The following is a 15,651-nucleotide window of genomic DNA, read 5'->3' on the forward strand; positions in this document are numbered from 1 at the left end:
TAGGGCAAAGGGCTCGGCTAGGACCCGCCCCCTCCGCGGGGCGCCCCAATAGGAGGGGGAGGTGGGCCCGGAGTGGGTGCGGCTCAGGGAAGGCGGAGTCGGACTGCTTTCTCACCAATCTCCGCCGCTCTCCGTACGGCCAGGCCCCGCCCCACCAAAAGACACGCCCACTGCTCTCTGGCCCTCTCCTGAGGGGCGGGGCTTCAGGGACAAGGCTCTTCTGGTTGGTGGGCACCTTTCCTCCAGCCAGGCCCGCCCCTTCGGTTTGTCCGGGCCCTGGACGTTCAGGGGGCTGGCGTGGCCTGTCGGTGTGTAAAGATCCAGTCGTCCTGTTCTGTATCCTGCCACCGGACCCAGGTGGCTCCGGAGGAAGAGTGAGGCTGGTGACTGTGTACAGCCCTAGCTCCCTCCAATCCAGTTCAGTCCAAACCCAGACAGCCCCCCCTGAGGGTCCCGTCCTCTCCCAGAACTGGGGATGACGCGTCTTCTCAGCAGCCTCAGCCCCTCCGGCCCGCCAGTACTGGTCTGAGCGCTCCGAGCTAGGCACAGGAGACGCCAATGAAGGCGAAACCCGGCTCTCCTGAGGATCAGTCTAGCGGCAGAGGCAAGGCACGGGCAGCTACGTACAATGAGACGGAGACAGGATAAAATGGGCCAGCACCTCATCGAACAGAACCGGGAAAGGCTGTCTGCAAAAGGGGCAGCTTCGCCTGAGAGGAGAAGGAAGCCAGGGCAGCTAGGAGGCGGAGAAAGGACTTCATCTCCTTATTTTCATATCATTATATTAGGAAATAATCATCTCAGAGCGAGGTGGCAAACTCCTTCCGTACTTGGAAAGTTCCATGCTTTTATCTTTGGGTGAGCTCCAGGCCCTTCCCAGGACATAAGATCTTAACCTTGGAGTGGACTCTGTCCTGGTCCTACAGAGGAGGACTCAGGCCTTAGATAACTTAGATAACCGTTCTTAGTGATGACTTAGGGATTTTGTGGCTTTTCAGACGAGGGGCGTAATGATATTAACAAATGTGGTTTTGGGGAGATATTATGTAATGAAATGTGTCAACGTTTGGAAGCTCTGCATGATTTAATGGAGCAATAATTTCCAAATTTCCACGCTATAAAATCACGCGAGTAAAATATCCATTTGAAGTGCAAGATACATTGGGTTTTAATGTAACAGAGCATGAAAAGTTCACTGATACAGTTTCCTTTGCAACTAACCTTTAAGAAACTAGCACCTGTTGAGTTTTGGCATAGCATCAGAGAAGATATCCACAACGATGTGGAAAGGCTATTAAAATACTCCTCTTATCCAACTTCACATTTTTGTAAAGCTGGATTTTCTTCATATACTTTAAAACAATATATCATAACAGATGGAATGCAAAAGCAGATTTGAGAATCCATTTGTCTTCTATTAAGCTAGAAGTTAAAGAGATTTACAAATGAGTAAAATAATACTACTCTTCTCACTAAATTTGTTTTTGTTTTGGAAATTATGGTTATTTTTCATAAAAAATGTTATTTTTGTTAACATATGGTGGGTTCATTATTGTTATTTTAAATGAATTAATAAGAAAATGTTTTAAATGATTAGTTTTAATTCCTAATACAGTAAATATTGGTAGATGTAACCCACATAAACAAAAGCTCTTTGCAGTTCCCAATAAGGGAATATAAAGATTTCCTGAGACCCAAAATGAGCCATTGTGCCAAGCACTGGGGCCCTGTGCTAAATGCTGTCATAGGCTCTGTTCTTCTTCTTTGTCTTTCTACTATCTCATTAGCTCCCCAAAGTTCAATTATCATCTGTATGCAGATGATTCCTGGATCTATATATCAACCCTCATTTATCTGCTGAGCTCCAAAACACATCACCAACCGTCTACTGGACATTTCAAATTGGATGTCTAATACACATCTCAAACTCAATATTTCCCAAACAGAACTCATTACAAATGCCCTTAAATATGCCCTGTTATTGTCAAGGGTATCACCATCTTCCTGGTCACCCATGTTTGCAACTTTGACATCAACCTGGCCTCCCTGCTCATACCCATCTCCCCTATCCATTCAGTGGGCAAATCTTGTCATTTCTACCTTTACAACACACTTGTCTCTGCATTCCTACAGCTACTACCCTACTTCTGACTCTCATCACCTCTTTTCTGGATTACTGAAATAGCCTTTTAATGGATTTTCCTTCCTCAAGTCTTTCCCCAGACTGATCCATCCTCCACTCAGCTGTTAAAATGATTTTCCAAAATGGAGTTCTTCCTGTGTCACCTCCCTATTAAATAAATTTCACTAGCTCCTTATTAACCTCAGGATCAGATGTCTTTTGTTGGACCCCTGAAACTCTTCATAACCTTGCCCCCTTCTAGCTTTTCAGTATTGACTTACTTCCTCGAGGTCTACAATCTAGCCATACTGGCCCATTTTGGAATTGGACACACTGCCTCCTTCCTTTGTATGGCCTGAAGGAACTGGTTTTGCCTTTCTTTGTATTCCCAGCATCTGACATTGCACTTGTGTGACTTTGGGTGAGTAGGTGAACCTCCCCGGGGTCTTGGTTTCATCATCTGTAATTGATGGGGTTGGCCTCCAAAGTCCCTTCCATTTCCAGATTTATGGCTCTATAATCTATGAAATATGTAACTATTAACTCTTTTTCTAGCTATTGATTCACATGGTCCTTAGAGTTCTTGAAAAATTCTAGGGTCTTTTCATGTGTAACAGTCTAGACATTTCTTCCCCATTCTGGACCTGTATAGTTGATTTTTTTGAACCTAAATATAGAACTTTACATTAATTCCTATGAAATGTTCTGTCTCTTTTGGATTTGCTCACTGCTCCAGCCTACTGAGATTTTTTCATTTACTAAAGTAGTCTAGACCTCTTCTCCCAGGGGATATCCCAGGAATGGATAGGTGCAACCACTAAGCCCCAAAAGAATTCCCCCAGTCCCTTACTCCTGATGGGCATTCCCAATGTTCCTGAGCCTGTTTACCCTGTGCTGGTGCAGTGTAAAGGAGACCAGCTCCTTTTGTTTGCTCCTGAGCATAAAATAGCATATGCCCCAATATTTAGGAGCCACTCGGGTCAGTTCAGCGATTCAAGTTAATGAATTCAAGGAACGTTTGTTAAGTGTCTTCTATGGGCAAGGCACTGCTAGGCCTAGGAAAGCTTATCCTTGCTCTGATATGTTAGGGATTATAAAGAAAGGGTCTAAGGTGGCTGCATCTCAAACTGTTAAGAGATCTTCTTTTAATAACTTAAAAAAGGTAAATTCCCTGGGACTATGAGCTGTGTTTCTCTTCCTTAAATTCAGAAACACGTAATAGATTTTGAAACTGTTGTCTAATATATAGAGTTAGTCTACTCAGCTTCATTTCTTCCATGATTTCATAAGAATGCCAGATATGCCATTATCTAAGTAGTTGATAAAAGTGTGGAATGGTAGGGCCAAGGACAAAGCCCTCCCCCCCCCCCTTCCAGGGGGATTAATGATTAATCAGTTCATTAGTCAAAGATCAGGTGGGGGTAGGGGCTACATGGAGCTACATCTTAGGCAGATACAGATCAGACCTCCTGGGTCTTCTAGATAAGACATCACAAGTTTACCAAGGCAAATTACTGAACCCATTCAGCCAGTTTTCTAAGGTATCTGTTGAGGTCTCAGTGACCCAGAGCTTTCCAGTGCCTGAGGGATCAATAAACAGACCAAGCCATAACATGATTGCTTATGTTTGCAACCTTGGTTGCACCATGAATACTATGGTAGGTGCTGGGAATATAAAGGTAAGAGTGAATCAGTCCTTGAGGAGCTTACAATCTAGTGAATGGATACAAACATACATATAGATAGGAATATGCAAAACAGAAGCATGATAGATACAAGAAAATATTGGGAGGAAGGCATTAGTAACCAGGGGGATCAGGAAAGGCTTCGTTTGGAGCCTTCAGGAGAAGGTGGCTCGAGCTGAGCCTGGAAGAAACAAGGGATTCTAAGGATCAAAGGTAATAATAATAAATAGCTAACATTTAAACAGCATCTACTGTGGACCAGGCACTATCTCATTTGATCCTCACAACAACCCTGGGAGGTGGTTGCTACTAAACTCATTTTACATTGGAGGAAACTAAGGCAGAGAGTTTTAAGTAACTTGCTCAAGTTCCCACAGCTGTTAAGTGTCTGAGGCTACATTTGAACTCTGGACTTCCTGACTCCACCAAGTCCAGTGCACTATCCACTGCCCCACCTAGCTGGGCAGGGATTACATTTCAGATATGAGGGACAGCCAGTTCAAAGACATGGAGTTAGCTGGCACATCTGAGTAACTGTAAGATGAACAGTTTAGCCGGAGGGTAGTAAGTGTGAAGGGGAGTGATAAAACTAAAGAGAGAGGATGAATCCAGGTGGTGAAAGGGTTTAAATGCCAAACAGAAGAGTTTTGATTTGATCCTATAGGTAACAGGGAGACATTAGAGTTTATTGAGTAGGGGAATGACACGATCACCCCTGAGCTTTAGGAAAATCATGTTGGCAGCTGTGTGGATGATGGACTGAAATAGGAAGAGACTTGGGATGGGGAGGTTACTTAGGAGGCTATTTTAATAGTCCAGGTGAGAGGTGATGAAGACCTGAAGTAGGTGAGTGGTTGTGTGATTGGAGAGAAGGGAATGGATACAAGGAGGTTGGAAATGATAAGATTTGGCAACTTGATTGACTATGTGGGGTGAGGGAAAGGAAGGAGTGGGGAGAATGGGTTACTGGAAGGATGGTGGCATCCTCAAGAGAAATAGGCCAGTTTGGAAGAGGGGCAGGGGAGGAAAGGCGCTGAGCTCTGTTTTGGCCATGGCCTTCAGGACATCTAGCATGAACGGTCCCATGGGCGCTTTAAGCCAAAGCAGCCTCCATGGATTGGCAGAACAATGTCTCTTGTGGACGCTTGCATTTGATGCTTTTAATTGCTTTTGCAAATGACTTCTTGCCCCCATCCCCCAGTAAAACAGAAACAATGCGGGAGCCGGTACATGCTTTATATCAAGTTCTTTTATTCTGTTATCACAGAAATACCTTGTAGGGGCAATATCTCATACTGAGTCACAATACAGAAGGTGGTACATTGAAATACTACAGAGTTCTCACAGGGCGCAGCAGCAGGACAGACACACAATTTACAATGTTCAGATAGAGGACTTAGGTCATTGCACTTACAACTGTAAACTTGTTGGTTTGACTTTGTACAACCCCCCCACCCCCACCCCTGCCCCATCAACAACAAAAGACCCCACCCCCAAAATGGAATAGCCCGAGAAAGGCATGGAAGCCACCAGGTGGAAGGGGCTGGCAAAACCGTAAGATCTCTACAGATGACTCCTCTAACTTGGGAAAGGAGAGGGTAAGAAAGAGGAGGGAGAAGAGAAGGAAAGTTAGGGAAAGGCAGAAGAGTTGTGGGCTTCAATCTGAAGGACTAAATGAGGCAGTCTCTCTCCCCCAAATACACTCTCCTTACTCTCTCTCTCTCTCTCTCTCTCTCTCTCTCTCTCTCTCTCTCTCTCTCTCTCTCGCGTGCGCGCACACACACACGCACACGCGCACACACGCACACCCATTAAAGTATTGGCTTTCTCTTTTTGTACATCAAAGCAAAAGGTGTGCTGGTGTTGGGAAGCGAACCCCCCCCCAACACGAGTTGCGGTTTGAGTTTTGTTCTCCTTGCCACATGAGATTTACACGCTGTACAATGTATTTACATGCCAGGAATGGAGAGTGCAGGTCATAGTGGCCCCAAGAGAGATGACCCATGGGGGAACAGGGCCCGGGAGGACGTCGGACTGTATGCACTTGTCATGCCAGTGGCTCTCTGGGAAATCTTGACCATTCTGGGGGTACCTGAAGGGGAGGTCACTGCTTTTGGAGAACCAACAACATGGATGTATCTAGTGATACTTACGGAATGAAGAACTTCTCTGGACATCCTCAAATCTTCAGCTTTTGCTTGGTTCTAAATGTTATTAAATGATCACATCCCAGGGCAGGAACTGATCGAGAAACTCACATTGTCTCCCCTCTATGAGGCAGGGTGGTATACATACTAATAGACTGGAGGTCAGGGTTGCTGGGTACTTGGGTACCCAAGTCTATCACCAACTGATTTCATGTTCTAGGGTCACTCATGTCAGCCCTCTCAGCCTCAGTTTCCCAATCTGCAAAATGAGGGAGATGTATTATAGGATCTTTCTTTAGAGCCCCTTCCAGATCTAAAGTTCTCTGGGATTGGGGAGGGGTCAAAGGGGTCAAGAACTATTGATAACAGGGCTGTAGTGAGTGCATGTGCTTTACAAAGAGGAAGCTGCCTGGTAGAGGTAGCCTCCAGGACTGTCAAAGGTGAAGTATGGAGAGTATGCTAACTTTCCATTGGTGGACAGAGTCCTCAGTACAAATAAAGTATGTGTGAAAGCATCCAACACCTACCCCCCATGCAGCAGAAGAGATCCAGAACCCTGCCTGCTCTATCCTCTCCCCAAGTCCTACTCCAGTGATGTCCCTAGTACTCTTGGCTCCATGTGGTAGGTAATATTCTCATGTCACTTGAGCCATGCCTTAGCAGGACTTAGTGCCAAGCACCCACATCTGAACTGCCCAAAGTGTTCTTGACCTCCAGGTGGATGTCCCTTAGTTATATCCATAGAATGTGTTCTAAATCAGGTACCAGATGGTTCTCCTGCCAAGAGTCTCCTCTTAGGTGCCATCTGGGAGCTCAGAGGAGAGATGGATTGGGGGTAGAGACTCACTTTGCACACAGTCCAGGCTAAATGAAGAAAGGTAAGATGGAGGGAACCCTCCTGCTTACACCTTGTAGTTTGGTCTTGGTCACATAATTGAAATTGTCTGCCTCAGTTTCCTCATCAGGAACAGGGAGAGTAATATTTCCCCTTCCCTACTTTACACACATCTAGTAGATAATTAGAAAAGCTCCTCCATGCAAGGTGAGCTGAGCTCCTTTGAAGAGGCCATGTCAGTGAGAGGTACTGTTACAAATGTGATATTTGTAAGCGCTTAGAACAGTGCCTGGGCACATGGGAGGCGCTTAATAAATGCTTATTCTATTCCATTCCATCCATACTTCCATGAGGAGAATCCAACAAAAGGTAGGTGCCATTCAGAATACTAGTCCCCAACAGCAGTGCAGAAGGAAATTCAGGTCATCCTTAATACAAATGCTGGTCAATACCCAGCCTGGGAACTGCTCACTGTGAGTCACCTAACACTCACCCTTAGAGCTAAGGGCTTCAAGGCCCTTCTTGTCTATCTCTGGGCAGAAAGACGATCCAGTGAAATCACATCCCTTTCTCCACTGTCTTCTTACACATAGTCTCTGGTCTAATAATGTCTCATTCATTCCCATTAAGTAATCTTTTCTCAGCCACTGGTCTCTGATGACTTGGGGGCAAGGAAGTTCCCCTCCACTCAAACGGCAGATAAGAAGCACAGCTCTTTGAGATGAGTGAAACCCTTTGGAGGTTCTTGGGATAGCCTATCAAGGCTTTTCTGGACTCAGATAGAGGGACCAGGATATATCCTTGGGGAAAACCAGACCAAAATGAGGCTCTAGACAAGGAGGCTTCAAGGTCTAGAGTCTCTGATGGAGACAAGCAACAGAGAGAGAAGTCTCCCCTCCTGAGTCCAAGAGCTGCCAAGAAAAAAGTGTAAGAAATAGGAACTCCCAAGAAATGCATGATACAACCCCAATACTCTAGAAAAAGACTAGGCTGTGGGCTCAATGCCTTTGATGTGCCTGGGCCCCTTGGGAACTTCCCAAGGCATGATGGAAGTCAGTGCTACCTTAGAAATGGGGGTCTAGGGAAAGAAAAGCTTGGCACTTCGTCAGTTCAGAAACCCTCAAGGGTCCCAGACAGAGTCCTTTGCCGATTTGTCTTTGTTTCATTTCCAAAAGTCAGCAGCTCCAACACTGGTCTTCATTAATGCCAAGAATTATTCCTTTTGCTTCCTCCTCATTCTGGGCCCTTTTCTTTCCATAGCCTTTGAAAGTTTTGTGTGTGTGTGTGTGTGTGTGTGTGTGTGTGTGTGTGTGTGTGTGTATGTGTGTTTTTAAAGCTTTAGATATGGACTGAGGTTCCTAGAAAGTCTCTCTTTGATCAAAGCTAAGAAAGGAGGCCTCCAAATCCTGAGTCCTAGCCCTTCCTGCAGGGGGAAGTACAGCAATCTGTTAGATTTTGGACTCACTTTAGCTCCTTAGCAGCTCCATCCCCTTGCAGGAATGGCCTGCTTTACTCAGGATTCAGCAGCACTGATAACACCAAGGTATAACAAACCTCTCCACAACCGGACAACCAACAAACAACCTTTCAAGTCCTAACTCAGAACCTATTGGTACCAAATCTATTTTGGGGGATTTCTAGGAACCCCCCACAAAGCCCTGGGCCCCAAACCTTGAGTTTTGAGTTTCACAGAGGTTGAAGGCTCCAGTTTACTACTGAATAGACAGTTTTCTAAGCCCTGAGCACAGACCTTGGGGAATCCTCACGACTGGGGCCAACAGAGGTAAGATAAGCTCATTTAAGGATAGAAATTCTATAGTAGATATCTGGGACTGCTCAAACTCTCCTCTGAACTGCTTTTTAATCTTCTCCATTTCAAGGCTCATGGGATTGTCTCTGCTACAGGCATTGGGGTATATGGTCTGGGTGTGGGGGTGGTGATAGCAGCGGTTCTTTGAGAAGACTGGTGTAATGAGAAGGGCACTGAATGTGGAGTCAGGTGACTCAGACTCATAACCCACCTTTACTATTTACTTCTTGTGTGACCTTAGCCAAAAGTTACTGCCTCTTCTTTCTCTGGCCCTCAGCGGACGCATCTATAAAATGGGGGCAGGGGGAGTTGAATTGGATTTTCTCAAAGACTTTTTCCCATTCTAACTCCTATGATCTACTGAAGAGGAGCATATTGGGTTACGGGGGCTCAAGACTGGGTGGACTCATTTCCATGTTGGGACGTGTTAACAGGGTTCAAGATCTGTGGAAAGGAGACAGTGAGGGGAAAAGTCATCAGTAAGTCAGCACGGGTGGGAGAGCCCAGGACCCCTCTCTGGACTAGAGGCACCTCTCCCATTAGCACAGACAATGCTTTAATAACAAGTGCATATGTTGACAAGAAGCATTTGAGTATAGGCGAGGGACTGAGGCAAAAAGAACCCCGAGCAAAGTACGGCAAGCATTTTAAAGTAGATGAATTCGTGCAAAGAGGTAGCAAGCCATGCTCTACTCTAGGACAGGAGACAGTCACAGCAGCATGGTCACCCTTTGGCAACAACGCGTTCTTCGAATGGGTCAAACATGCCACAAATTGAAAACTTCACACGCACACAGGTGTTAGCTAGAAACATATCCATTCAGTATCTCCATAGCACATTTGCAATTAAATTCTTATTATGCAACATTTAGTTTATTAAATATTAACAGGTGTAGTGTGTTGGTTTTTTTAAATTTTTTTTTGTGTTTTTTTTTGTTTTTTGTATTTCATTGCATAGAACGTTAGAAATGAGACTTGTTGCTGTTGCTCAGGTCAAAGGGAAGCTCCAATGTATGGGACCATCAGGTTGGTTGTCTGAAACACTGTTGAGGCGAGAGTGGCTGGTGTAACGCAGTCATCCTGGCGCCAACCAGGACACCCCTACCCTGGGTTCACCAGCTGCTGACCACGGCTCCCTCTCGCTTCCCATGCCAGAGGTTCTAGGAACTTCAGAGTGGCAACTCAAACCACATGGGCTTCGTTGGTTTTTGTTTTTAAATTTCTGAGCACGCCCACCAGTAATGGCTTAAGAAGGACTTGAATTGCACAGTAAGAGAAGGAGAATGGCAGAGGCAACCTCTCCTGATGACATCCCACCTCCTTGTGGGGTTCTTGTAGCCTACTGCACTCTATTGCTTCTACAGAGGACACCCCGTGATAACCAGGTATAGAGTAAAGGAAGAAGGAGTTTAAAAAAAAGTGTGTTGGGGGTGGGGTGGGAAAGGGAGAGGGAGGAGGAGGAGAAAAGAAAAATGAAAGAAAAATACATATGAGGTATACAAGTAAATAAAACTGGAATGGTTAAGGCTGCTTTTGAAATAAAAAGAAATCTTCAGGCATAGGTAAAAATAAGGAGATGGTTGTTATGAAAGCATTGCCACTCGGATGTTTTACAATGCTCAGCGATGGCTTCAAGGTGGCTGGCAGACACGCTTGGCCTGCCACCATCTGTCTGGGGAAAAGTCAGCCAGTGCACATGCTGCCTCGCAGAGTCCTATGGCCTCGTATTTCAATAATGAAACAGTGTTAGGTCCTAGTGTTTTTTTTTTGTTTTTTTTTTTAAAGTTCTCTAAATCCCACAAGTCCCTCGCTGCACACATTCCATCACCAAGGACAGGGTGCCTGCAGAGGGAACTGTGGGGCCAACTGGAATGTGAAGGAAATGGAGCCCTTGGCTCCCAGCCCTCAACTCAAAGCCTATCTCCAAGGCTGTGGAAAAACCTTTGAAGGCCCCGGAGTGAAGAAGTCCCAGTTGGCATGAGCTGGAACTCTGTGTATAACCCTGAAGGAAAGGCCCCTGGGCCCTGCTCCAGCCTCCACTTGGCAAGGGGGAGTGCTGGGCAGGGGCGCTGCCTTTGGAGGTTCAAGTCTTCTCCAAGGGCAAAATAGGAACCCCAAGCTTCTGGACAGTCCCAAGCAGGACCTTTGGCAAGTTTTCCTCAAGAAACGTCTCCCCAAGAATGATTGTGGCTCGTTCTAACCTCTGCTCACCAGAGAGGAGGATGAGTCACTACGGACACTGTCTTTGGAGAGCAGTTCTGAGGGAGACACTCCTTGGGGGGGCTTCCAGGCAGATGCCTCACTCTGGTGACTCCAGCTGGAAAAGCATCCGCTGTCCTGTTTGTGTCACTGAGCCTAGGGTTTGCCATGAGTTCAGATGCTTGGAAGAGAAAAAGGGAAATGAAGGAAGGAAGGAAGGAAGGAAGGAAGGAAGGAAGGAAGGAAGGAAGGAAGGAAGGAAGAAAAGTTGGTTATTTTGGCAAGATCCATGGATGGCTACTTTTCTCTCATGCCCATTCTCTTCGCTCCCTTCTATAACGAGTCCCCCTCCTGCATGACTCTGTTGCCACCAAGCATGGCAATGCCTAACACCCCCAAATTCACAACAGAAATGGAAAGGAAAAGAGAAGAATTATTTCACTTCTAGAAGAGGCAGAAATTGCGGAGGAGCTGTGTGGTTAGTGTGGGCACCTGTGGGCCAGCCACTCTTCCATGAAGCTACTTCCCTCCAAACCCTCCCTGGTAACAAGCATCACTTGGCACAGTGTCTGAGAAGGAAGGGACCCAAAGAGGTCATTCAGTCTGAGGAGGACTGGACCTCCTCTGGCTTAGCTCTGATTAGGCAGATATAACTAGATTTCTCTCCTGGTTCAGAAAAGACAGTGCTTAGAGTGGACAGTTTGCTGCTGGAGGCTGCCAAGCTGCTCCAGGGCCCTGGTATTCCCCAGGTGACAGCAGGGTTGGAGAAATGAGGCAGTCTAGGTTCCATGGCTCTTGGTCTCACTGAATGGCTACGGTTGGAGATGTTTGAGAGCAGAAAGGCAGTGTCCTATCCAGTTAGATGTTCAAAGTCAGCCTCCTTACCTCCAAACACGTTAAAGAGGGGGGGGATGTGACACCCTCCCCCATCCCTACCCTCCATCCTCTTTCTAACATTGCTACCTCTCCTTTCATCCTCTGTGTCACAAATGGGCAATCCACAAAGGGGAGAAAGGAAAGAAAGAGATCAGGACGTTAAGAGCCTCTTCATGCTATGGACACAGCAAAATTTCCTTAGACCCTACAGAGGAGCCAGGAACTTCGAAGCATGGCCCCCCGGGACCCTTCTGAGGAAGCTGGTGCAGAGGCTAACTCTGTGCTGGGCAAAGTGCCCTCTGAAAAATATCCAGTGATTTTTAGACTTGTGCCATACACCCACGATTAAATGTTCAGTGTGAGCATTTACACTTTGGAAACTGGCAAATGTTACAAATTAGGGTTCAATTTATTGTATCATTGATTGTCTAGACAAGAAAGTGATGAACAAAATCCAAATTAAACTTGAAAGTGTGTAGTGGGCATATTTGAAAAAAATTCAGAGAACTGGTTATGAAACATTTTACCAGCACCCCTGCATAAATAGGGTTCTCTGGTCAGTGCTAGGTGGTGCAGAGGATAGAGTACCAGTGCAGGAGTCAGGAGGACCTGAGTTCAAATCTCACCTCAGACACTTGACACTCACTAGCTGTATGACCTTGGACAAGTCACCTAACCCCAATTGCCTCATCCTGGGTCATCTCCAGTCATCCTGATAAATATCTGGTCACTGAATTCAGATGGCTCTGGAGAAGTGAGGCTGGTGACCTGCACAGCCCTCCCTCACTCAAAACAAAGTCAAGTGCAAGTCATGTCATTATTTCTCTGATGGCAAGATCTTCTTTGGCAACAAAGGACCAACACACACACATCAGGCAGCTCACAGACACAGGTCTGAGCCCTCTCTCACTGGAGACTAGGAATTCCGTAAGGTGGAAAGGCCAGTGAGGCAGATCTTGTTTCAGGCCAGTTTGTCCTCTCTGTTCCCTTCCAGCCCCATAGGTTCATAGTCTAGTGCTCTCTCCAGCTGCCTTCATTGTCGGAAAACCTACCAGAATTCTTAGACTCCACTGAGATACCATGGACTTGAACCATTTTGGGGAATGGGCTGATGAAAAAGTGCCTTTGATATGGCTCAAGACTGTGTCTAAGAGCTACCTGACATATAGCACTGGCCATACAACTATATGTATGTAGGAGTATGCTAGTAAAATGTTTAACAACCAGTTCTTGGAAGGTAGGTGGAAGGAGGGGAGCTTTTGCTTTTAGCAGTGGGGATGCTTTTCTTGGGGAATTGAGTTAATCCCCCCCAACTCTAGCCCCACCACAGTGGCTCTCTGGGAGAGATGGACAGGTCCAAACTAGAATGGAGAGGGACAGGTGCTGCTGCGCCAAGGTTTGGCATGCCAGGGGGATCCAACCATGGGCTTCCCTGCCTTTTCTAACTGATTTGTCTCTGCTAGTCCGCGTTTCATTTGTTACTCCCCTCCTCCACCACATTCCCCTTGAGGTCCCATCATATACAACAACAAATTCAACACGTGAAACATGACTGTTCTTTTCTTTAAACTTGGCTAATTCAGTGGCGGATCAGGCATTTCCGGTGTGCCAGGCAGGCCTGCCAGTTCTGGGCGCCAGACATTCCTGCGATGGAGCGGAGAGAGCACTAGATTTGGAGTCAGGGTAACTGGGTTCAAATCGCAGCACTGCTTCTGACTGCCTAGGTGACCTTGAGCAAGTCCCGAATTTCGGCCTGAATTTCCCCTACTGTAAATGCTGGACAAAATGATCCCTCAGATTCTTTCCAACTCTAAATGCTATGAACCTAAGAACCCCATCTTTGGGAACTTCATTAAAACCTTTCCTCTCCTTGGGAAGAAGACCCATTCTCTAGGTCTCTTCCCAGACTCAAGGCTGCCCAGTGAACTCACCATCATGGCTCTCTGGCCAAAGTTGCATCTTTATATGGACAGGTCCTGGTTTAAGGTGAGGATTATCCAGAATATCTACCTATCTCCTAGGACCATTCCTGCTCCAATGTCTGCTGACATTCATGCTGTTGGCTGAATTATGGCCCCATGCGCCAGAGACGAATTGGAAAGGTGGCATCAGCCAGAATGGGAGAGGGGATCTCCTTTGGGAGATCTGAGTAATGAAGGCCTTTGGATGCCACCACACTCCTCCTGCTCCTCAACCCTGGGAAACGGTGTGGCCCAAGTCTAACAAGGCCCTCTGTGAGGACAGAGATGCCCTAGTAGGTGGAGCCCAGGAAGAGAGGGGAATTTTCAACACTGTGCTGAAGCCAGAGGCCAGCGGCCCATACTGCATGCTTAACAAAGCAGGTGCAACTTTGAGGGGCACTATCCTTCCTGCTGGGTCATACAGAGGCTCCACTGTGTGTCAAGGGGGAGTGGTCCATGACAGCTGCCAAGTGCCAGGCTCCAATGGCTACTCTCTTCTCCGTGTACTCTGTGCTGGAGAAACGCCTGAGCTGACATGGCAGGCTCTGCCACAAAGGCTGAAGATCCCATCCTCCCCAGAGTTCCACCAACCTTCACTGCAAGAGGAAAATAATGTATCCAAGTTCAGCTCAGCACAAAGGAACAGGTAGTGAAGAAAGGAAAGGAAAGAGAAGGAAGAAAGAAAGAGAAAAAAGAAGAGAGGAAAAGAGAGCAGGGGGAGAAGGAGGAAGAGAGGAAGAGGGAGTCAGAGAGCACAGAAAAGACTAATTAATAAAGGAACAAACTCTCATTTATAAGGTGGAGAAACTTCACACTGCCCAGGCAAGGTGCTGGTGTCCACCATCCAGAAAAAAAGGATATTGGCCTCAGTTTCCCCAACTGCCAAATGAAGAGTTTTGACTAGAATCTAGATAATCCCCTAAGAATTCATCCAGCCCATGACTAAGACGATTGCATCATCTGCTCTGGGGGGCTATCAGTAATGGGTCAGGCACTGCGGGTAAAATGAAGCATTTTGGAGGACTGGCCAATGAGTGCTTGGTGCTGGGCACATGTTCAGAGGGCATTATGGATGGTAGTGAAAGCCCTGTTCTGAAGCAGGCTCACTAAGCATTCACACACTCCTAGGAGTGGGCCTTCATGGGCCAGTCGCCCATTACATTGGAAGATATCGCATTTTACTTCTCCCTAGCAAACCTAGATCCTACAGAACAAGCAGACTGCCAAGATGTAAAGGCATGTTCTTCTAGTGCTTGGGAGCCAGTGAGCATCTACAAAGGCTAGCACACAGGGGTCATTCCTCATAAAAGCCCTCAAAGTTACCATGTTCCTTCCCCTGCTCCAGGTCTCAGGGACTAACCAGCCACGTAGGACAAAGGTACTGCGTTCAATGGAGTGATAAGTGATTCAGAGGGAGCAGGGAGAAAGTTGGCACTGATAGGTTAGCAAGCCAACTTCTCACTCTAAGGAAATATCAGAAAACGATGGGCATGGGTCAGAAGCTTAGGGTTTTGGCTATAGCCCTGACTAGCCATATGTCCAGCATCAAGGGAAAAGCACAAGTCATAACCTATCTGTGCCTTAGTTTCCTTCTCTTATTAAATGAGGGGGGTGGACAAGATGACCCCTGAGGTTCCCTCTAGTTTGGCCATTCTATGTTTCTAAAAAATGGGCTGTTTGAGGGAATGAAATAGTTACCTAAAAGTTAGCCCCCATCCCTCCCTCTACCCTACAGATTGGGTGGAGCAAGGAATACTTTCTTCTCCATTGTCCCACCTTACCCCATCTATGGATTCAGAGTAACTAACTTAGACAATTTTCATTTCAATGTCTGACTTCCTATGACCCAAGGCCTCACAGCCCAGCATTATTTTTGCCCTCTCCTGTGAATTCCCTATGAATACTTCTTCAGGTGTAGGGCAGGGAGGACAACATGAAGAGAAAGAAATAGCAGGCTAAAAGAATGAAGGGAGAGAGGTAGAAGAAGGCACATAAAACCCTTTGTCCAAAAAATAA

At 46.4% G+C, this 15,651-nt stretch overlaps 1 protein-coding gene across 1 annotated transcript in view; it reads right to left on the reverse strand.

The window, feature by feature from the left end:
- Positions 1–5,038: 5,038 nt before the first annotated feature.
- BSN (bassoon presynaptic cytomatrix protein) overlaps positions 5,039–15,651 on the reverse strand; it is a 72,562-nt gene continuing 61,949 nt past the window's right edge. The window contains exon 10 of the mRNA XM_072650979.1: positions 5,039–14,231. The gene's annotated coding sequence lies outside the window, so the exon portion shown is untranslated. The remainder of the gene's footprint in view (positions 14,232–15,651) is intronic.

This window comes from Notamacropus eugenii, chromosome 1 (genome assembly GCF_028372415.1).
Source record: "Notamacropus eugenii isolate mMacEug1 chromosome 1, mMacEug1.pri_v2, whole genome shotgun sequence".
In the NCBI taxonomy this organism is placed as follows: Eukaryota; Metazoa; Chordata; class Mammalia; order Diprotodontia; family Macropodidae; genus Notamacropus; species Notamacropus eugenii.